This window comes from Pinus tabuliformis, chromosome 1_1, assembly GCF_031772625.1.
Source record: "Pinus tabuliformis cultivar Carrire ecotype Pingquan chromosome 1_1, CPIR1, whole genome shotgun sequence".
Taxonomy (NCBI): Eukaryota; Viridiplantae; Streptophyta; class Pinopsida; order Pinales; family Pinaceae; genus Pinus; species Pinus tabuliformis.
The window spans coordinates 393,371,420-393,394,642 of NC_142297.1; the positions used below are offsets into that span (position 1 = coordinate 393,371,420).

At 38.5% G+C, this 23,223-nt stretch overlaps 1 long non-coding RNA gene across 1 annotated transcript in view; it reads right to left on the reverse strand.

Annotated features, from left to right (window-relative positions):
* Positions 1–18,412: 18,412 nt before the first annotated feature.
* The window catches only part of LOC149213281 (uncharacterized), an 80,051-nt gene continuing 75,240 nt past the window's right edge, over positions 18,413–23,223 (reverse strand). Inside the window, exon 2 of the long non-coding RNA XR_016250807.1 lies at positions 18,413–18,573. This is a non-coding gene — a long non-coding RNA (uncharacterized LOC149213281). The remainder of the gene's footprint in view (positions 18,574–23,223) is intronic.

The following is a 23,223-nucleotide window of genomic DNA, read 5'->3' on the forward strand; positions in this document are numbered from 1 at the left end:
GCTTTATAGTTGTTAAAAGGGTTTTTGCTGCAAAAGGGAAGTGTTCTGTTGTTGTAATAATTTCTTAAGATTATTTTTACTGAAGCTAATAGAGAAACACAGAGTTTGCAAGTTTTCCCTAGAGTTGGGATTTCCTGCATATATCTCGTGTTTTATGTCTTGCATGTATTTGTCTTCAATTTTATTTACTTTCATTGTGCATGCTATGGTTAGAAAACTCAATTGTATTTGTGATTTAAGTTTCAAAACAACAGTGGTCGTTTTCTAGTTGCATGCTTAGAAAATCATAAATCAGTTATTAGGTTTTAAGGAAATCTAACATTCTATGTTCTATATAATTTGATACAATTGCTACCAAGCCACAAGAGAAATCCACTTTAGATTTATCATAATTGGAAATTTTGGACATAGATTAGACGCCCTCACAACAATTAACAACTTGAATGTTGGGTTTGCATAAAGAGGGACTTGTGAGATATTTTACCAAAAACAACCATTAATATTTCAAACAAATGTATATGCAATCATAACAGAGGCACAACAAACACAACCTCGGGCAACCTCAAGAACCACAAGTTAATTATAGCACCATGTTTTTCTACACATAGCATTATCTAGCCGTGGTGTTAGGATTCTATGTTGTCAACAACTTGTTTCAATTGCTAACCACTTAATGAAACCCACTTCAAATGTATAGGGAAAAACTTAGACTCAGTTCTAGATGGCCCACAACAATCAACAGATTTAATGTGGTGTTTGTCAAATTAGGATGATGTAACTAATTTACCAAAACCAGCAATTAACATTTCAACAACCAAAAGCTAATAATTTTCCCCATTTCTATTTGCATAGCATATCGAAATGTGTTGTTACGAATATATGTTTTATTAGTTGCTTCCTACAAACCACTAGAGAAAGCCCATGACAGATTTGTCAGGATTGCAAAAATTGGACTCAAATCTAGATGCAAAATAGATAGCCAAGTTGTGGGGTTCAAATAAATAGAATGATAATTATGTCAATTGCTACCCACAAAATGCTAGAGAAATCCCACTTCAAATTTGTCAGGATTGCAAAAATTGGACTTCTTGTCGCCCAAAGTGTACACCTAAGGTGCAACACTCGGAGCATCACATATTGTATCACTTATTCCCTACTCACTATTTTTAATCTCTTTCCTATACAAACTATGGGGAGTAGCCAATAAAGATGAAAAGAAAAGGGAAACTTGTTGGAACAACATGTTCCAGGAGACTAAGGGCAAGACAATCACCTCTCTAGACAACTTGACTAAGGATGAGCAAGTAATATTATTATTATTGAGCAATGTGAGATGTTTAAAGATATATTCAATTAAAGCAAATTTGACATTTGATAAGATTAATAGTGATGAGACCAATTCCTTAATAGCAATACCCAAATGTAAATTAAAGATACTTGCAAATGAATGATATCAAGTTACAAGATTGGTGATGTTGCAAGAAGATGTTAATACAATAAATCAATAGGCTATCAACAATTACAATCACAAGCAATAATGATGAACTTACAAGAGAAATATAACTTGCACTTCAAGTAAGAATGATACCAAATAGATTACACGCTTGAATATGACAAGTACAATAATTGTAAAACTTGCAAGTATAAATAAGCCCACAATTCCAATTATAGATAACTAATGGTGAAATGAGGATGCATGATCTAAATAAGTGAAATGCAAGATCTTGGTTACTTTTTAATTAAATGTCTAATCTATGGTGAAGCTCTTCTCCTCAATTATTTTGAAATAGGTCTTAGACAAGGTTGTTAAGATAAGTGTTGGGGAACCTGAGGGTTTTGGTGTAACAGCAAACCTCCACATGGTATCAGAGCTTGGACCCAGTTTCGATTCCCCCAAGTTGCATTTGAGGGGAGGTGTTGGAAGAATCACCGCACCTCTATAGAATCCGAATCCGTAATTTCCATCCTGAGGATCCTAGTTACTGGCTTGTAATGTTTACCAACACCTGCGGGTTTTTTTTTTTTTTTTAGTCCCGCTCTGCTCTGCGACTGAGCGAGCCTGCGAACGCGCCATCGTGATCCTGCCTGCGCCTCAGCATGGATCCTCCGGATCCGCCTGGTGGGGATCCGGATCTGCAAAGGGCTTTCTCCAACCTGGTCAAATCCCTTCCTCCGCAGCGGCCTAGACCAACAGCAACAAAATTTGTGAAGAAGCTTGATGTATTACAGGAAGTTCAACTGCCGCCTGCCACTCCACGCATGGCAGCCCTCTCTCTAGCAGAGAAAGGATTAATTGGACAGTTCACAGGACTTTGGCCGTCGCCCAGAACAGTCCAAAGGTGGGTCGAAAGGAACTGGTCGGATAAGACTCAAGGCAAAATAGCTATCAGATTCTGTGGCAGAGGATATTTTACCTTTCACTTTGAGACCAAGGAGGACAAAGACCTAATATTCAGGAATGGGCCATATTTTATGGACTCCAGGGGCCTTTACCTCAACAAATGGACACCGGATTTCGACCCAGAACTTGATATTCCGAATGCTGTTCCAGTATGGGTAAGGTTACCCCATCTTCCTCTTCACTGCTGGGGGGATGAATCAGTTAAAGCTATAGGAAATGCAGTGGGAAAATACATAGATCGCAGCGAGCCCAAAGACAACATGCAGGCATGTGCACGGATATGCGTTGAAGTAGACCTAGGTCGAGGACTGCCGGAGGTGATCAAGCTGAAGGTGGATGATTGGAGTCACATTCAACAACTGGACTACGAGCAAATTCCATTTAAGTGCAAGGTATGTCACGAGTACGGACACTTTGCAAATAGATGCACTAAAATTGTGAATGTTGATAATGAAGAACAAGAAGGGCAGTGGGAACCTGTTAAAAAGAAAAAATCATCTCCTCCCTCCAAACCATCTGTGGACTCTGATGCCCCTGGAACCTCAAAACAACAGCCCCCTGCCTCCCCTTCTCGGATCCCAGATCCTCCTCTCCCTCCCTCTTCCAATCCCTTCTTAATCCTTTCTGAAGTTGAATCAGGGCCTGACATACCCTCCATTGAGCCCCCGCCCATGCACTCGACCCCTCCCTCCATGCAGCCCCCCCTCCAGCAGTCGACTCCTCCCTACCTGCAGGCCCCCCCTGAACCTCCCGCTTCAAGAATTACCAGGAGCTCTTCAAAGGATCATGGAGGGCCCAGTGATATTCCAAAAAAGCAAGGACCTGGAAGAAAATCAGCTAAACAGCAAAGGGATGAAAGTGCACAAAAAGATATAGCAATGGGCACACAAACGCCAATAGAGTCTTTCATAATGGGGCATCCGGAAAAAGAGAACAATGGCAAAGGGCACGAGAGGCGAGCACCTCTCCACACAGTAAGTATATCATGATGAAAATACTATCTTGGAATAGTAGGGGATTGGGGCACCCCTCCAAGCTAGTCGCCCTCAGGGACCTGATCCACAGTGAGAAACCTGAAATCATACTTATACAAGAAACAAAGCAAGAGCAATGTGAAATGAACAGAGTCATTAGCCAGCAAAAAAAAATTTGTGGAATCATAAGTGAGGCTAGAGGAGCCTCAGGCGGTATAGCAACACTTTGGGACAGCAACAAATGGATGTGCAGCTCTTCAAATGTTCATCAAAATTGGATTCGAACTGCTCTGGACAGCAGAACTGGAGGCCAATCAGTGATAGTGTACAATGTGTATGCTCCAAACCAGTATAGAGAAAAAGAGATATGCTGGGACACTCTGAAAGCAAATATGGATCTGGACCAGAATGCCAATCTTGTAGTAGCAGGGGACTTCAATCTAGTACTGCATGCAAATGAAAAAAGAGGAGGTATTTTTACCCCTGACCCCTCCAGAAATCGGTTAGAGACTATAATCCAGGACCATGATCTGATCGATGTCAGGCCTAAAAATCGTAAGTATACCTGGAGTAACAGAAGACTTGGAGCCAGCAACATCATGGAACGGCTGGATAGATTCCTTATCAGTATAACTTTCCTTTCCTCTTTTTCATCAGGCTACTCAAATATTCTCAACGGGTCGGCCTCTGACCACTATCCGATAACCTTATCTCTTCAAAGTCATTGCCCGTTAGGGCCCATCCCCTTTAAATACAGTTCAATATGGAATTGGATACCAGCCGCAAAAGAAGTGGTGCAGACAACATGGTACCAACATGTAGAAGGATCTCCAAGTTACATCTGGGAGACAAAGCTAAAACGAGTAAGGCAGGCCTTAAAGAGCTGGGCAAAAAACAGTTATCAAGAGCCCGAGCTAAACAAACAGAAAATCAAACAAGAGCTAGAGGAAATACAACAGAGCATTGAAAGACAGGGGCTAACTCAGCAGAACAAAGAGCAGGAGGGTAGAGTATATTCACAGTTGAGCCAAATCCTTAGAGATGAAGAGGTAAAGTGGAGATTGAAATCAAGGCAACTTTGGTTGCAGGAAGGGGATAAAAACACAGCTTATTTTCACAAGCAAGCCACTGTGCGAAAACTCAGAAACACAGTGAGCACAATAATGGACAATGAGGGAAACAGATATAGTACTCAGGATTCAATAAAGGAAGCAGCCACCAGGCACTTTTGTCAACTCCTGACCGAAGAAAAAGGTCCAGAAGACTACTCAGCCATGCTCAAGCACTTACCAAAAGGGGTTACTTCAGAAATGAACAACAAGCTTATGAAAGAAGTGGAAGAAGAGGAAGTAAAAGCAGCTATTTGGAGTTTACAACCGGATAAGGCCCCAGGACCGGACGGATTCCCTATATGCTTCTATAGGGAATACTGGTCACTGATCAAAAAAGACCTCTTGAAGATGATTCGATGGGTGTTGAGAAAAGGTAAAATGGGGGGATTCACTAACTCCACTTACCTGGCTTTAATACCAAAAGAAAATCGCCCTTCAACATTCTCGAGATTCAGGCCAATCTCACTGTGTAACTCAGCCTACAAAATTATTTCAAAAATCTTGGCAACCAGGCTAAAACCCCTTCTCTCCTCCTTGATCTCTGAAAATCAAGGGGGCTTTCTCCCCAACAGGCACATCACTGATTCTATACTTCTTGTCCAAGAGGCCATCCACTCCAGTATAACCAGGAAGGAAAAAGGCTTTGTTCTAAAGTTGGATCTTGCCAATGCATTCGATAGGGTAAGGCACTCCTATTTGTATGTTGTTCTTCACAAAATTGGGTTTGATCCTTCCTTCATCACTATGATTGCAGCATGTATAACTGGACCTTGGATCTCCCCCCTAATAAATGGGAGGCCATGTGCGGCCTTCCAATCATCCCGAGGCCTTAGACAAGGCTGCCCGTTGTCTCCCTATTTGTTCCTCCTCATGGCCGAATCATTCAGTCAAGCCTTGGACTATAACAGGAGAGTAGGCTTAATCACTGGCATTAAGATTGAGCATGGAGCAAAGAATATCAACCACTCACAGTTTGCGGACGACACACTGCTGATGGGAGGAGCATCAACAACAATTGCAAGGAGATTTAAAAAGCTCTTGGATCAATTCATGGATTACTCAGGAGGGAAAGTCAACCAAATTAAAAGTTGCATCTATGGTTGGAACACTTCAAACCATAATATCCACAATATAGCAGGTATATTTGGAGTTACTTGCAACCTAAGCTGGAATCACTTCTCCTACTTGGGAATGCCAGTGAGTGTGGGCCCACTGAAAGCAGACACTTGGAATGGGATATTGGATAAAATAAAGAGGAAGGTGCAGCAATGGGGCACGATGTGGCTGAACCCAGCAGGAAGGCTAATTCTACTAAAATCAGGTATTGCTTCTCTCCCAATTTATCGTTTCTCCTTATATCATGCTCCAGCTGTTTTCCATCAGAAAATGGAAAAACTACTCAGGCACTTTCTTTGGCAAGGGGGGAAAACGGATAAAAGCAAATTTAATCTTGTCAGTTGGAAGAACATAATTCAAGTTCAGGAGAAGGGAGGATTGGGCATCAGATCCCCAAAGCTTCTCAATCTGGCCCTAGGAGCAAAAATTGTTTGGAGACTGATCACAGGGCCTTCAGTGTGGTGGAAAAGGGTTTTGGAGGCTAAATATCTAAACTGCACAAGGCAGCAGCTGTTGGAATCCAATATCCCTAATAGAGACTGCACAAAGATTTGGCATCTTTGCAAGAAGGCAATACCTTTCATGAACCAAAACATATCCAAAGTTCCAGGTGGAGGAAATAGTATCAACTTCTCCTTAGACAAAATCCTCGGGCAACAACCTATTGGAGAAAAAGCAGAGGCAATGCCAATCATAAGCTGGCTCAATGATAAAGGACTTTACCTCTTGTCCCAAATTTCTAAATGGGATACCCGTACTCATGCCTGGATAGGCTGGAGCTTACCAGATCCTCCCAATGCACTGGAAAATAGTCTCACTGCTCTAAAAGAGCTCCTCCACAGCAAAGCTCCGGTTCAAGAAGGTGCTCGGGATGGATATCGATGGGACCCATCTGGAACGCAATACACAGTCAAAGCGGGACATCAATATCTCTGTGACAGCAACTATCAACAAGAACCCTGGAACCATTGGAAATTAGTATGGAGAGCAGAAGCTCCCCCTAAGGTTAAGTTTTTCCTCTGGCTTCTTCTGAAAGGGAAAACATTAACAGCAGAGAACCTAAGAAAGAGAGGCATAATGGGCCCATCCAGATGTCCAAATTGTTGTAGGTCAGAAGAAACAATGCAACACTTATTTATTGATTGCCCGGTAGCTGGAGAATGTTGGAAGGAAATGGCCTCAATTGGAGAATCACCATGGGAACCCCAGAACACAATAGCTGAAACAATCTACAAATGGAGGAAGAACTGCCCGTGGAAGGAGAAAAGAAGCCAACTGGCACAAAGAGTATGGAACACCATACCTCTCACTCTTTTATGGCGCATCTGGCTAGCGCGAAATGGCAAAGTTTTCCAAGAAAAAGGATTCAGCATTAGGAAAATTTGCCACAAGGCCAAAATGTTGGCCCTGGAATCAATAACAAATCACACCAATAGCAAAGTTAGTGCAACAAATTACAGTGCAGAGGAGAGAAATTTCCTCAGCTATGTTTTGGAGAACATATCCAGGGCTCAGGAAACCAGCAGGAAATGGACCAAGAAGAAGGAAGTAAACAGTGCATGGAAGCTACGATTGAAAGAGGAGGAACTGTCTAAGTGGATGAGCAACTGCAATAAATTCTGCCTATTCTTCGATGGGGCATCAAAGTCGAACCCAGGATTAGCAGGTGCAGGGGGCCTTATTTGCAATGCAAACGGTGATCGTATCCTTTACTATGAATGGGGGCTAGGGGAGAACTCTAACAATAGAGCCGAAGGACTAGCCCTGTATCAAGGGCTCATCCAACTAACCAAACTCGGGATAAAAAAGGCAGTGGTGTTTGGGGATTCTTCAATAATAATCAGGCTCATGGCGCACAGGAAGAGCACACCAAACATTCTTCTTCAGCAGATAAATCAGAGAAACCAACTACTACATGAAACAATGGAAGAGATAAGCTACTATCACATTCTCCGCAGTCTGAACAAGGAAGCGGATAAGTTTGCCAACAGGGCATGCGAAAGGCCCGTTGGCAGTCTTTGCTGTAACTCCAGCGTGTCGGCCCAACCGCTGCCATGACCGTTTCAAAACTAGTCAACAGCTCGCCGTCCCCAGCTGACAGAAACAGAGGGATGGATCAGGTAATCTGTGTCGGTGGCAGAGTCAAGCATGTGGAGAGGATTTTGCCCGGATATGCATATCGAAGCTTGTCTAGGAATGCGAAATGGCACAGGCTCTCAGAAGAAGATCGTCCTTTCAGATCGAACCTCCATACTAAGCAAGATCTGCAACCGATTACACAACAGGCCAACAATAATCCCAAGAAACTCGAATCAATTTCTTCCCGCCTCCGAAGCCAGCAGCTCAACTCTATAAATTTGCCAGAGAACAGAGCTCCACAACGCACCAAGAATAGATGTTTGTATGAGCATTGGCACAGTATTTGGCAATCCGTTCAAAACATCAAGTTCGCCCATCCCACAGCAGCAGCTTCGCTCAACTACGCTCGGGCACCAGAGACTCGAGGATCAGCGGCAAGTGTAGCAAACAGGACGTGGTCGAAGACAAAGATGAATCGATCAGAGGATTGTTTCCATTGCGCAGATCTCCAGGCAGAATTCGATGAGCTGAGAGCGCAGCAACGAGCCATGGAAGACCAGGTTAAAAGCCTGGAGACAAGAATGGAGGACCAATACAAGATTCTGAACGAGAAATACAGAGCTGAAATCAACCTCTTTCTGCATAGAGTATCCTCACTTTATGAACAATTTAGAAACCTGGCCAACCGTTGCAGCCACGCAGAAGAATCGATCTCAATCCTCCAGTTTATGATGGATAAGAAGAACAAGGCTGCTCCCAGTTCCTCCAGCGCCAAACAGGCCGATCCAGACCCAAACCCAGAAGAGTCCACGGCCAGACAGATCAGCCACATTGAAATAGACTAATTATGAAGTGTAAATGTAAATTTTGGTCTCTGCAGTTTGTTAGGATCTATAGTAGTTTAGGAATATTTAGAAGCAGAACTACTAAGGCAAGGATCAAGGAAAGGAACTTTTTTGTAATTCCTTGGATCCAGAATAGCCAGAAAATACTGTATGTTTTTTTGAAGAACTGACTTCTATTTTTCAGCCATAATATAGCATCCGAAATTTGTCTTAAAAAAAAAAGATAAGTGTTGGGGAAAGAGGCTAAGGCCTCAATAATAATACCTACCCAAGACTTCTAGCAACCCAAGTGCTTTTGTTCCTACAAGAGATTGTCCACAAGAGAATTGCAAGGTCACTTGTTTTAACCATTGCCAAAGGGTCAAGTTTCTCAAATTGAATAATGGGGAAGGTTGTCATATTTCTCTATCAACAAAGTTTATGCTTGGAGGTAAATTTTAAGATACAAATCTAAGACTACTATGCAAATGCAATTGTTAAACAAATGCTTCAAATGAGACTAACCATAATGCTTCAAAAGTGAAATGCTTCAAAGGTATCAATAACAAAATACAATTCCACTTTCAATTGATCAAAATAGGATGTGTGTTTTATAGTATTAATATGATCAATAGAACCCAAAGAAACAATTACAAATTTCTCAATAAAGCATAAGTAAATGAGATCTAATGCAAATTAGTAATGAGATTTTAATCAAATGCTTCAAAGAGATTAACAATTAAAAACCAAAAGCTTCAAACTGTGAAATGTATTTAAAATTCATCAATAGCAAATACCATTCCACTTATATGATTGAATTAGCACTTAGCACTTTGAGCACAATTTATTCAATTATGAAAGGATTAGCTTATACCAATAATTAATGAAGCAAAATGAAAAAATATTCAATGAAATGATGCAAATTGGATCTATGAAAATATAGAAAAATCTTAATAAAGATACCAATTAGCAAATTGAATTTAAATTATTAAAATATAAACTAAGTTAATAAAACCATGGATTAAAAAAAATATGTAATTCAAAGCTTATTAGCAAATGATATGAAATCTAAATCTAACACTTAAATGTTATGAATTAATATATGCACAATGAAAAAGTTAGTAATAAAACCTAATTACTAGTTAGTAGAAACCCCCTACCCAATTAGAGGATAAGATACCATGGGAATTAATCCCAAGCTCCCTCTAAAAAAATAATTATTTTATCAGAGTTTCAAAAGAACCCCTAGAAAAGAGATAGGATAAAAAAATATATCAAGAAGGGTTACAAAATGGGAATTAAATATCCCCTCTTAATATACCAATGAAATAAAAATTCTTATAATAATTTTGCTCTTTTTAAATTAGTTTCAAATTCCCTTCAAAATAAATTCATTCAAGTTTCCTTGCATCTCAGGGAGAAGAACATTTGAGGTTGGGAGATGGAGGCCTCCAAATCGATTTCTTTAAAAAAATATTGCAAATGGTTGTCAAAGAAAATTTGGTCTTGACTCAAAAAAGAAATCGATCTTTCTTCTAGAATGAGGACGTCTCCCCATATTTACTCCATTTTGTAAACCCTAGTCGTCCAAATCTTCACGCAGAGAAAGGAGGGTTTAATAGCAAAAAACGGGGAATTTATTCCAAGGAAATTTTTGAATTTGCCTTGAAGGCCTAAAAATCCACCTACAAGCAAATTTATGCCAGGTGTAGATCTGCAAACAAAATGATTATAAAGCAGTTCCAAGATAAAATTTAATCTCATCCCTCAATATGGAAGAAGAAATTCGAATTTGTTGAAAAAAGCTTTGATCCCGATCCAAAAAACAAGTTTTTCAAATTTTCTCCTTGAAAAATTCCCCTTCAATTAACCACCATGGTTCAAAAGTTTGTATTTTCTTTAAAAAAAAAAAATCCTTTAATAAAGGTCCTCGAAAATATTTCCCAATTTCTTTCCTCAAAATTCTCTCATTCAATTTAACCACCTAGACTAAAAAAATTGATTTTCCTTGAGAAATTATTTTTTATGGTCCAAGGAATTTTTTTGTCATTTTTCTAGCTTGGAAATGAATTCTCGGTAGTGTGGAAAAAGTCAAGATTAATCCCCAAATTACGATTTTCTTGGCTAGCCAATTAAATCGGCTGATTTTTTGCTAATTTTTTTCACTCCCGAAAAAATCGGGATTAAATCATAAAAGTCCAGATTTAATCGGGAGTTGACCCAAAAAGTCACAGAGACTTCCCAGAGCGTGCGTAAGAGGCAAAAAAGTGAAAAACCCCATCATTTTTCATTGTTTTTGCTCCCATTTGTCCCTATGGAGAGAGGAAGTGTTTTCCATTGCCCAAGAGAAGGAGATTTGCTAGTTTTGTTGTGGGGATTTGGATATTTGTCCACTGCTCAACGTGAGAGATTCAAAGTGTCGATATCAGTGAGAGATTCAAAGTGTCGATATCATATATATATTTTAATTTCCCTCTTAGTCTTTGTTACACAAATGGCTGCTTAAATCTTTCTATAATTCAATTAGTTTGTTTTTATCTTATTTTTGTTTAGAATTTTGAATCAAAACATTGTTGAAAATCTAGATTGAAGCAAAACTTCAACTTTCAAGAATCAAATGACAAAAATGCAAACCTTTGTTTAGTGAATCTAAGTGTGTTCAAACGAGTGGGAAGAGGCATTTAAAATTTAAAATCAACAATTACATTTGTGTTTGCTTCTTAAGTGATGGGCAATTTTTATTTTATTTTATTTTTTTTGTGCCCGGGTTCAAATTCAAGTTCAAAGTTTCAAACAAAATGCCAAGGCTTTTGGACCCTATGTGGTAATATGGAGAACCTAGTACTATACCCGAATCTGGGTGGTCAATAGAATGTATTTGACTTGCAAGTTTTGTGGCAAGCATATATCAGGGGGTGTCAACAGATTAAAATTCCATTTGGGGCAAAATGTGGACCTTTGCCCAGATCCATCTCCAAAAATCATTCGGCAGGCTATTAATTGACTTGATGTTGGAGGATATAGATAAGATTCCTCTTCTGAGGGATATTGTTGAATCATCTAGGAGCATAACAAAATTTATATATAATCATGCATTTGTGCTTAGCTTGATGAGAAAATTCACCAACAACAAAGAGTTGGTGTGTCCTGCCATCACACGACATGCCACTACTTTCATCTCTTCAGTCTCTGTTGAATTCTATGTGGGATGTGGAGAGCATGTTTCGTTCACAGGATTGGCGTGTTTTATCTATTAGCCGCAAACCAAAGGGAGAGGGCATATGCATGCTAGTTTGATATAATCAAAGCTTTTGGGCAGGAGTCGAGGAGATGTGTATCATTTTAAAACCTTTGGTAAGGGTTCTTCGATTTATTGATGGAGAGAAGCCCGCAATGGGCTACTTGTATGAGGCCATGGATAGGGCCAAAGAAGCCATTTGTGCTTATTATGAAAATAAGGGAGACGGGGGGTTGGGGAAACAACGCGAAGGGTTAAAGAAACAACAGGTCATATGGGCAGTGATTGATGAGCAATGGAACAACACCCTCCATCGCCCCATTCATGCTGCAGGTATCTACCTCAACCCCGCATTTTCTTACTCTTGTGGTTTCAGATTTGATGTCGAGATAATGGATGGATTCTTCACTTGTGTTGAGAGGATAGTGGCATCTGAGCAAGAACATGAAGATATTTCTAAAGAAATGGAGATATATAGGATGGAAAGTAGCACATTTGGTTTTACCATGGCTATTAAGAATAGGACGACCAAAATGCCATGTAAGCTTCAGTTTGTTTCAAGTTTAGAATTTCAATGTTTTAACTTTCTTTTATGTTTCTCATTTTTCTTTTAAATTGTAGATGCTTGGTGGATAAGTTATGGTGGCAAAGTACCCCATCTCCAAAAGCTTTCCATTTGAATGCTCAGCCAAACATGTAGTTCCTCTGTGTATGAGTGCAACTTGTGTATTTGACAAAATACACAACAAAAAGCGCAACAGGTAAAAAAAATCAAATAAATTTTTAAATTCATTTTATTATTTTTAATATTTAAATTTTCTAAGTACTAATTTACAATCTATGACCCTAAATACAGATTGGAGTCCTAATGCCTCAATGACATGGTCTACGTCTACTACAATCTTCAATTGTGGTTGAGACAACTTCAGAAAACTCCTGATGTGGAAGCCATCTCATTGGACAATATTAGTACCATTGCTGCATGGAGAGTCGAGATTGAGAGATCGACCATGGACTCGATTCTTAATTGGTTAGATGTGGATCCATAGGCACTAGCGACAGAGGAGATAACAGTTGCAAGGGAGGGAGAGCCAGAGGAGGAGGAGTAGCCTCAAGGTCAGGAGGCATAGCAGGAGGAGGATGAGGAGGAGGAGTTGACACCGTCTAGGACGGACAACAACAACAAAGGATAGAAGCCACCTCTTTCATTGGCTTCTCAAGGACGACTGAGTCCATTTGTATCCCCAAGGGCAAGGCCTTCTTCCTCTAGAGGGAAAGGCAAAGCCATTCCATATTCCCATAAAAGGGGCAGAAGATCTCAGTAACTGATTACTTCATGACATGTCGATGACTCATGATATACATTTATTATATTTTTTTGTTGATATTTTGACTCTTGAGAATTGAGACTAGGACAGGACTCAAGATTCAGGACTTGATTCACTCTATTTTGATATGTGATGTAGCACTAGACTTCATATCCATATTATATATTAGCTTTCTTTATATGTTTATGTGGAAATGCATTTATTTGGTGTTATGGATACTTTATATGCTTAAAAAAAAATGATTTTTTTTGTATTTTTTTGATTTTGCGGACTTTTTCAAAAAAACACCAACTTTAACGAGTTTTTCCATTTTTGGACCCTTGTCGATTTAATCCCGACTTCATTGTTCCTTGGGAAGGTTTTCTCTTTCCAAAAATTCAATCTTTCACTTGGAGAGAATTTTATTTTCTCTTATTTTTATTTTTATTTTTACCATTTTCCAGCTATTTTTTTGTCATTTTTTGCTGGAAAATCAAAATAATGACTCTCAAGGGGTTTAAACACATGTTTGCACCTTCAAAGTTTGTTTGTCTAGATAGAAAGTTTGAGAGTTGAAGTGTAATTTTAAGTAATCATAACCCTCAGGATTTCTATAGACAACACATTTACATCTTTACCTTAATATGACAAAAATCCTACTCATAAGGGGAATTTTTTGACAATTAAAAATTGACCTTTAGACTCAACCAAATTCTGCGACACTTTACAAATGATCCAGTATGATACAATACACAAACTCAATACACTAGGACTGACCTAAGATCTGATCATTGAAGGAGAGTCAGAGGTAGAGGAGGGACAGCGTCAGAGTCAAGAGGCATAGCAAGAAGAGGATGATGAGGAGGAGATGACACCGTCTAGGATGGGCAACAGCAGCAAAGGACAAAGGCCACCTCTTTTATTGGCTTCTAAATGACGACTGAGTCCATTTGTGTCCCCAAGGTCAGGGCCTTCTTCCTCTAGAGGGAAAGGCAAAGCCATTCCATATTCCCATGAAAGGGGTAGAGGATCTCAGTAACTGATTACTTTATGACATGTAGATGACTCATGAAATACATTTATTATATTTTTTTTTGATATTTTGACTCTTGAGAGTTAAGACTGAGACAGGACTCGAGATTCCAGATTTGATTCACTATTTTCATATGTGAACTTGATGCACTATTTTGATATGTGATGTAGCACTAGACTTCATATTCATATTATATATTAGCTTTCTTTACATATTTATGCGGAAATGAATTTATTTGATGTTGTGGATACTTTAGATGCTAAAAAAATTAAAAATGAATATTTTGTATTTTTTTAATTTTGCCGACTTCTTCAAAAAACTCTAGACTTTAAAGAGTTTTTAAATTTTTGGACCCTTGTCGATTTAATCCTGACTTCGACTTTTTCCACATTGTTCCTTGGGAAGGTCTTCTTTTTCCAAAAATTCATTCTTTCACTTGGAAATAATTTTTTGACCATTTTCCAGCTTATCTTTTGTCACTTTTTGCTAGAAAATCAAAATAACCTCTAGAGGGGTTTAAACACATGTTTGCACCTTCAAAGTTTGTCTAGATAGAAAGTTTGAAAGTTGAAGTACTCATACCCCCTAGGCTTCTATAGACAACACATTTTACATCTTTACATGAATATTACACAAAAATCCTGCTCACAAGGGAAATTTTCTGACAATTAAAAATTGACCTCAGACTCAACCAAATTCTACCAAATTCTACGACACTTTACAGATGATCTAATATGATAAAATACATAGACTCAATACACTAGCACTGACCTAAGACCTGACCATTGAATCCCACTCTAGCTTTGGGGTGGGGAGAAAAACTCTGCCAATTATAAGGGTTTATCAAATACAAATAATTGGTGGAGGGTAAAAATCTCCCTAGAGTGAAACTCTTTGGTAAAAATCATAGGCTTACCTAGATGTTTTACAATGCTTAATAAACATACTACAATCATTTTACAATCAAGGCCCACTGGGCTGCAGAATTTGGGTTTAAATTTTGATAAGTTATTGAAGGATGATGATGATCTTTGGCTACTTGACTGCTCAAACATGATGGAATGCTTTGAAAAAATGTATGCTGCTATAGGGTAGTTGACACTAAGTGGTCAGCGGGACTTAAATCTAGATGCCCCCAAAAAATTGATAGCCAAGTTGTAGCGCTTAGATAAATTGAATGACAATGATATCAATTATTTTACCAAAGCAGCCATTAATACTTCACAGCTCAAACTAGTCTACACATTTCCATAACCAGCACAGCCATTGGCAACCTCAAGAATCCCAAAATATTTAACGTCCCATATTTTTATATGCAGAAAGTATGTGGGCACAGTATTGGGGTTCTATGTCGTGAACAACTTGATTCAATTGCTACCCACTAGCCACTAGACAAAACTCACTTCAGATTTATAAGGCAGCAAAATTTGTACACAGCTTTAGATGCCCCCACAACAATCAATAGCTTCAATATAGAGTTTGTAAAACTAGGATGCTACCAAAACCAGCCATTCGCACTTCAATCAAATGTTTACAGACATAACAGGAACAGCCATTGAAAACCTTGAGAAAACCGCAAGCTAATTACCATCCCAGTTTCTACATATGCCATCCAGTAACAGTGTTGGGATTCTGTGTTTTATAGACTTTATTGCAATTTCTACCCACAATCCACATGGGAAGCCCACTTTAGATTTAGCAGAATTGCAGAATTTGCACTCACCTCTAGATGTCCCAACAACAATTGATAGCTTAAAAGAGGGATAACTGGGTTTTTGCATAAATAGGATAATGTGCATTATATTACCAAAAACAGCCATTAATACTTTAACAGATGTACACAGTCATAACAGGCTCAGCCATTGGCACCCTCAAGAATGTAAAGCTAATTACAGTCCGAGGTTCCTATAATCATAAACATATTATAGTCTCAACGAGGGGTTTGAAAAAATAGGATACTGTGACTAATTATGCCTAAACCAGTCATTAACACTTCAAACAAATGTATACACTGTCAGGACTCAATAGACAGCCATTGGTAACCTCGAGAACCAAAAGCTAATCACTTTGTCACTAGTTTCTGGTTTCTGTATGAATAGCATTTCCAACCATGCTGTTAGGATTCTATGTTTTAGATAACTTGACTGAATTGGTACCAAAAAGCCACTAGAGAAAGCCCACTTCAGATTTATGACAATTGCAGAACATGGACTCAAATGTACAAAGTCATAACAGACACAACCATTAGCAACCTCAGGAAGTGCAAGGTAATTACAGTCCAGATTTCTGTCTGCATAGCATATCTAGCAATTGGTGTTAGGATTCAATGTTGATTATGATGTGATTCAGTTGGTACCCACTAACCAGTAGACAAAACCAAGTTCAGATTACAAGGCCACAAAATCTGGACTCGTATCTAGATGCCCCCACAACAATCAATAGCCTCAATGTGAGGTTTGTAAATTTAGGATGGTGTACCTAATTTTACCAAAACCAGGCATTACCACTTCAAAAAATGTACACACCGTCATAACAGACACAGCCATTGGCAACCTCAAGAAGCATAAGCTAATTACTGTCCCTGGTTTCTATATTCGTAGCATATCCATCCATGGTGTTAGGATCCTATGATTTTATATAATTTAATTCAATTGCTACCCACAAGCCACTAAAAGCCCACTTCAGATTTAACATAACTGCAGAATCTGGAATCAGATCTAGACGGCCTTTTAATAGCTTAAAGGTGGGATTTTGCATAAATACAAGGATGTCAGTTATATTTCCAAAAACAGCCATTAATACTTTAAACAAACGTGTACACGGTCATAACAGACTGCCATTTTCAACCCCAAGAATGGCAAGCTAATTAAAGTCCCAAGTTTTTATATCCATAGCATTTCTAGCAATGACATTAGTATTTTATATTGTACACAACTTAATTCAGCTGCTACCCACCAGCCTCCAGACGAAACCAACTTCAGATTTATCAGAAGGCAAAATTTGGACTCACTCTAGATGCCCCTACAACAATAAATAGTTGCAATGTGGGGTTTGTAAATTTACAAAGATGTGAATAATTTTGCCAAAACAAAGCATCGTCACTACAAAAAATTCACACAATCATAACAGACACAGCCATTGGTAAACTCAAGACCCATAAGCTAATTATTGTCCTGGTTTTTATACACATAACATATCCAGCCATGGTGATTCTATGTTTTCTATAATTAGATTCAGTTGCTACGCACAAGCCACTAGAGAAAGCCCACTTCAGATTTAGCAGAACTGCATAATTTGGACTCGGATCTAGATGCCCCAACAGCAATTAGATTCTTAAAGGTGGGATTAGCATAATTAGGAAGATGTCAGTTATATTACTAAAAACAACCATTAATACTTCAAGCAGATGTACATGAAGTCATAACAGACAACCATTCACAACTTAATGAATGGCAAGCCAATTACAATCCCAGATTTTTATATGCATAGCATATCCAGCAATGTTATTAGGATTTTACACTGTACACAAATTGATTCAATTGCTACACACTAGCCACTAGATGAAACTTAACATCAGATTTATCAAAACGCAGAAATTGGACTCAAATTTAGATGCCCCAACTGCAATCAATAGCTTCATTGTGGGGTTTGTAAACTTACGATGATGTGAATAATTTTACCGAAACCAGCCATTAACACTTCAAACATATACACCGTCATAAAAGACAGACCAATTGGCATCCTCAAAAAACAACAGGTTAATTACTGTATAGCATATCCGGCCATGGAATTAGGATTTCTATATTTTATATAATCAATGCAGTTGCCACCTACAAGAAAGTTAAAGGAAATGTACTGCAGATATCTCAGAGTTAGATAATTTGGACTCGCATCTAGATGCCCCACGACAATATAATAGCTTAAACTAGTCGCATGACACAGGGACATGGGACATGTGGGTCCAAAGTATCCAACATAGGACATGCCGACCCCCAAAACAGGACAAAGGACATGTTATACACACACACAAAAATGAAACATGGACATAAAGATCCTTTTTTTTTTTAATTTAGAACATTACAAAACATTTATACAACTAGATACTATATCAATGATGATCAAACACAAGAAATTAGAATTTTCCGTAAAATACATCATAAAATAGAAGTTTGGAGGTTAGAACCATAAACTGTAGTTTTCTCATTAAGATATTTGATGTTCTATTGAGTCACAAAAACTATAGGTGGGAATGTCAATGGCAAATACACAACAGGGTAGATACTAGAAACGTAGATGTGAAGAATCTCATAGCTCATTACTGTCACTAGTCCTCCTCCATGTCAAAATCATCAAAATCACCATCACTGCCACTGCTCTCTCCTCCATCCTCCTCCTCCTCTTCCTCTATATCCAATCCAAGATCTGCATCTGCTAGTGCCGAGGATGACTCCTCAAGAATACCCATCATCAAAAGTGACCAGCTCTAGCACTGGTTCATTAAGATCCAAGTTAGTTGGTGCCAATTCAACACTACTGTCCAAACCTATATCATTAAAAAATACATCCCACATTTTTTACTTCATCAGGGCATATCATTTTTTAAAAGTCCTCAAACGTCTTTTTAAAACCTTGGTGTCGGACACGTTAGGACATGTCCAAGGCATGTGTCTAACATGTGTTTGAAAGGCATCTTATTTTAGGACAGATGCCAAACACATGTCAAAACAACTTTCCTAACATGTCACATGTCCAACATGTGGGATATGCACAATGGTGTCCCGTAACTTAGCTCAAATATGAAGTTTGCATAAATAGGATGATGTGAGTTATTTTACCCAAAACAAAATTTAATACTAAAACAAAAACACACAATCATCCCAGACAACCACTGGGAACTCAAGAACTGCAAGCTAAATACAGCCCCAGGTTTCTATATACATAGGATATCTAGCCAAGGTGTTAGGATTCTATGTTGTGCACAACTTGATTCAATTGCTAGCCACTAAACAAAATACAATTCAGATTATGTGAATAACTATTAGGATAATGTGAATAATTTGACCAAAACCAAACATTAATATTTCAAACAAATGTATGCGTAATCATAACTAACATGGCCATTGAAAACGTTAAAAACCATGGGCTAATTGTTTCAGAGCGACTTATGCATAGCCCAAACATAATATTAGGAATCTATCATGTATGCTATATATAATCCGATTCAAATGCTACCTAAAAGGCACTAAATAAGATAAGATAATTTTAACAATTGCCAACAAATGGCTAAAAGGTAGATCAATTAGACTAAGAAGTACAATCAGTGATATGAATCCGTAAGAGAGCCCCAGGCTACCGCAAAAGCATAAAGCAAGATAAAACCCCTTCAAATTTATTAGGAGGCAAATTTTGGACTCAAATCTAGATGCCCCCACAACAATTAATAGCTTCAAACTAGGGCTTGCAAAAATAGGATTATGTGACTTATTTTGCCAAAATTGGACCTTAATATTGCAAACAAATATATATACAGTCATAACAGATACGACCCATAACACAGGAATTAACTCAGCCATTAACACAACCATAACACCCAGTGATAATCAACGGATACTAACATAAATATTCACAAACATAATTGATTCACCAGGGTTCCTTTCAAGCCTTACCTGAGGCTACATTAAAATCAACCCCACATCTTCTATTGCCTCCCTGTGGGCTGATGAGATGAATCAAGCAGCAGAAAAGCCGTCAGGTATACCCATGAACAAAAACACCGTCCCACAATTTCCACCACATGTTGTTGAAATATGTAAATAAGTTTGGTCTTCATAATGACATATGTAATCATGATTTTATGTATTTAATGAAAAGAGAAAAATAAATTTATTACTGTTATTCTTGAAGCATGGGTTTAATGCTCAAGGAAATTTATTTTATAGGTCAAGCTCCCACTGTGAGCTCCTAGGGCTTGTCATTGAGTCTCCAAGTCAAGAAAGTCATTGTCACGTATGAAAGACCCTTCTTGGGCATGTTACATATTGTAAAGAAAATTACTTGAGTCAAAGTTAGAGTCAAAAGACCCTACAAGACCTTGTCAAATGTGCAAGCTTCAAGTCGTTCTTCTCAATAGACAAGTTGGCCTACAAACATGGACAAGAAGCCTATATGTAGAAGGAATCGGCCTCATTCAAGGACACTCTCTCACTCAAGCATAAAGAAGTTCGATCAAGCTAGAAAAGGAGGCCCATTACCTAGCGAAGCAAGGAGAGATCAAGGAAGGAAGAGTGAAGCACCTTGTGATCTCTTTTTAGGCTATATTCCCCCACACGTGTGAAGGTTAAGGCATCATCTTGCAACAGAAGATACGGAATTGCAGTCACTCCAAGAGAGTCGAAGTTTTGGGCAAAGGAAGTCTCCCTTGCAAGCCTAATTGACAAGAAGAAGAATTCATCTCAAGTGAAGGAGAAAGGAGACAAATATGTCCATATTCTAGCCACACGTGTGAACTAGGGTTTTTGTAGAACAAACTACTGGACCTGAAATTGCAGAAGAATCTTCTGGGAAGTCGAAGTTGCAGAAGAATCTACTGGAGGGTTGAAGTTGCTGAAGTTGCTGAGGACGAAGTTGCTGGAAAGAAATCTCATCAAAAGGAAAGGTTTGCCTTGGTCTTGGAGAGTCTTGGTCAAGGGTCATAGGTCTTGGAATTCGTAAATCGAAGTTCTATAGAAGAGAAGAATTCTAGTGGGTTTTCCTCTCAATTGGAGAGGTTTTGTGTTATGAAACCAGCTCACAAAAAGATAGAAAAGAGAGATCCACGCCTTAGAATTCAGCCTCTTCGAGGGGGCAACCTCCTTTACATTACATAAATGGACAATTCTTGGATGATACAAATGAAAATACCTCCTTTCTATATATAGGAGTCTAAGTGGTCCCAATACAATCAAAGCCTACATAACAATAATATTGTAGGGCACAACAGTAACAATGGTGGGCTTCTATGTGGCATAATAGTAACAATATGGGCACTACATGGGTACATCAATATAATAAGTGGGTTATACTAATAACAATAAGGGGTTACACTAGTAGTATAGGGGCCTAACATGCCCCTCTCCTTCAAAAAGCGTTGTCCTCAACACTTGAGTAGTTCTTGATGCTTCTATATAAAATTCTTGTCCTCCCATGTGGAATATTCAGCTGGTAAGTTCTTCCACTTGATGAGATACTCTGAAATTGATCGATTTCGTAGCTTTCGGGTTCTTGTTTCTGTGACTGCTCCAGGTTCCAATATGATTTTTCCTTCCTCTTCAATTTCTGGCAATATTGCTTGAATTGGGATCTTTTGCAACTTTTGAATAAGTGGCCATACTTCTTCGTTCTTCTTCCATTCATTCGTTGCTTCGTTTATCCAATTTGGTTGGATAATATAAATAGCACAAAACAATGCTTCCACATCCTCATCCTTGAAGCGTCTTCCCATTCGGTAAGGTCGCCATTTTTTAAGTGCATGTAGTATTGCCAACATTTCCTTCTCATAAATAGCTTGCTTGAGATGTAGCAGTAAAAATACCCAATCACTCACATCAAAACATTTTTCACTACGATGTTGATCTACCTGTTGTTTCATTTGATTTTGCACCGAAGTGGCGTTATCCTTTAAAAGTTGGATAAATTGCTGTTGATGCTTGATATGATCTTTCTCTACTTGAACCTTTTTCTTCTTGATATGTCCTTCTATCTTTTGAGGAGTGGTAATTTCTTCCAGTCCTTTACAAGATATGGTCAGATTCATTTCTTGATGCTCGATGTGATCTTTCACTTCTTGAACATTTTTCTTCTTGATGTGTCCTTCTATCTTGATAGTTTGAGGAGTGGTAATTTCATCCATTGAATTACAAGATATGATTGGATTCATTTCTTCTTTCTCGATGTGATCTTTCACTTCTTGCACCTTTTTCTTCTTGATATGTCCTTCTATCTTGAGAGTTTGAGGAGTGGTAATTCTTGCCAATGCTTTACAAGGTATGGTCTGATTCATTTCTTCTTTCTCTGGGGTGGTGTCCTGACGTATATCCTCTTCTTTTGATGTTTCTTGATCCTTTTCTTCCTCCTCTTCACATTCTATGTAAAATAATTTCTTCTCAGCACACCTATGACCTTTAGTGCATTTGCTATCACAATTGTAACAAATCCCTTTTTCTCTTTTTTCTTCCAATTGTTGTGGTGTAACCCTTGTAGGTTGTGGAAGGCTGGGAGAAACAACACTTCCCTCTTTATAGTTGTGAGGGGCATGCTTCCTGGTTTCCATAATTTTTCTTTCCATTATGTCACAAAGCCCTTTTACTCTTTCCAATTGTTGTGGTGTTGCTCTAAAGAAGGTGTTGCTCTTTATATCCTCATAATGTGCTATCATTTCCTCCGTGAAAATTGACCACGTAACAAGTTTTTTACGAGAACAAAGCCCTTTGTACCATAAAAATTGATCTGGTTCTAAATATGAAGATGCAATACATACCTTTTGTAACAGTTGTACACCATGTATATCAAAATATTGCTCCATCTGAAGTATCCAATTCACCGGATCCTTGCCATCAAACTTCCTCATCTTGCTTTTTCTTGATTTTAGGAGCTCTACCTTGAAACGACTGTAACTCTGTACTTTTGGATCTTTAAGTTCTGAACTTGTGATCTGTAGTAGCCCTCTGTGTCCTCTTTCCAATGCCACAAGTCTGATCCAAATTGGATTCTCCAAGAAAAAGTTATGCACAATCTCCCGCAGTGACCTGATTATAGACTAGTTCAGTAGAGCGAACTTGTATGAAGTGCCACGTGTCACTGTTTCAACCTTTGACTCTGAAAAATATATAAACAGAAACTACAGTCCGTCCTCTTTCTGTACCTTCTTACGAAATTTCAATCCGATGCTCAGAATGAAAGTTATGACGATTTTCCCCAGGTCACCTATTTTGAGTGTAATTCAGGAGTCTGCAAAAAGACCAACTTCCGCAGATCATATCTCCGAAAATATGGCGCGAAAATATCTGAAATTCGGACCCAAGGTTCAGCGCCAATGCTTCTCAAATGGGTTTTTTTTTGCAACTTCTGAAACGTCACAGAAAAAAAGTTATAGCGAAAAGGC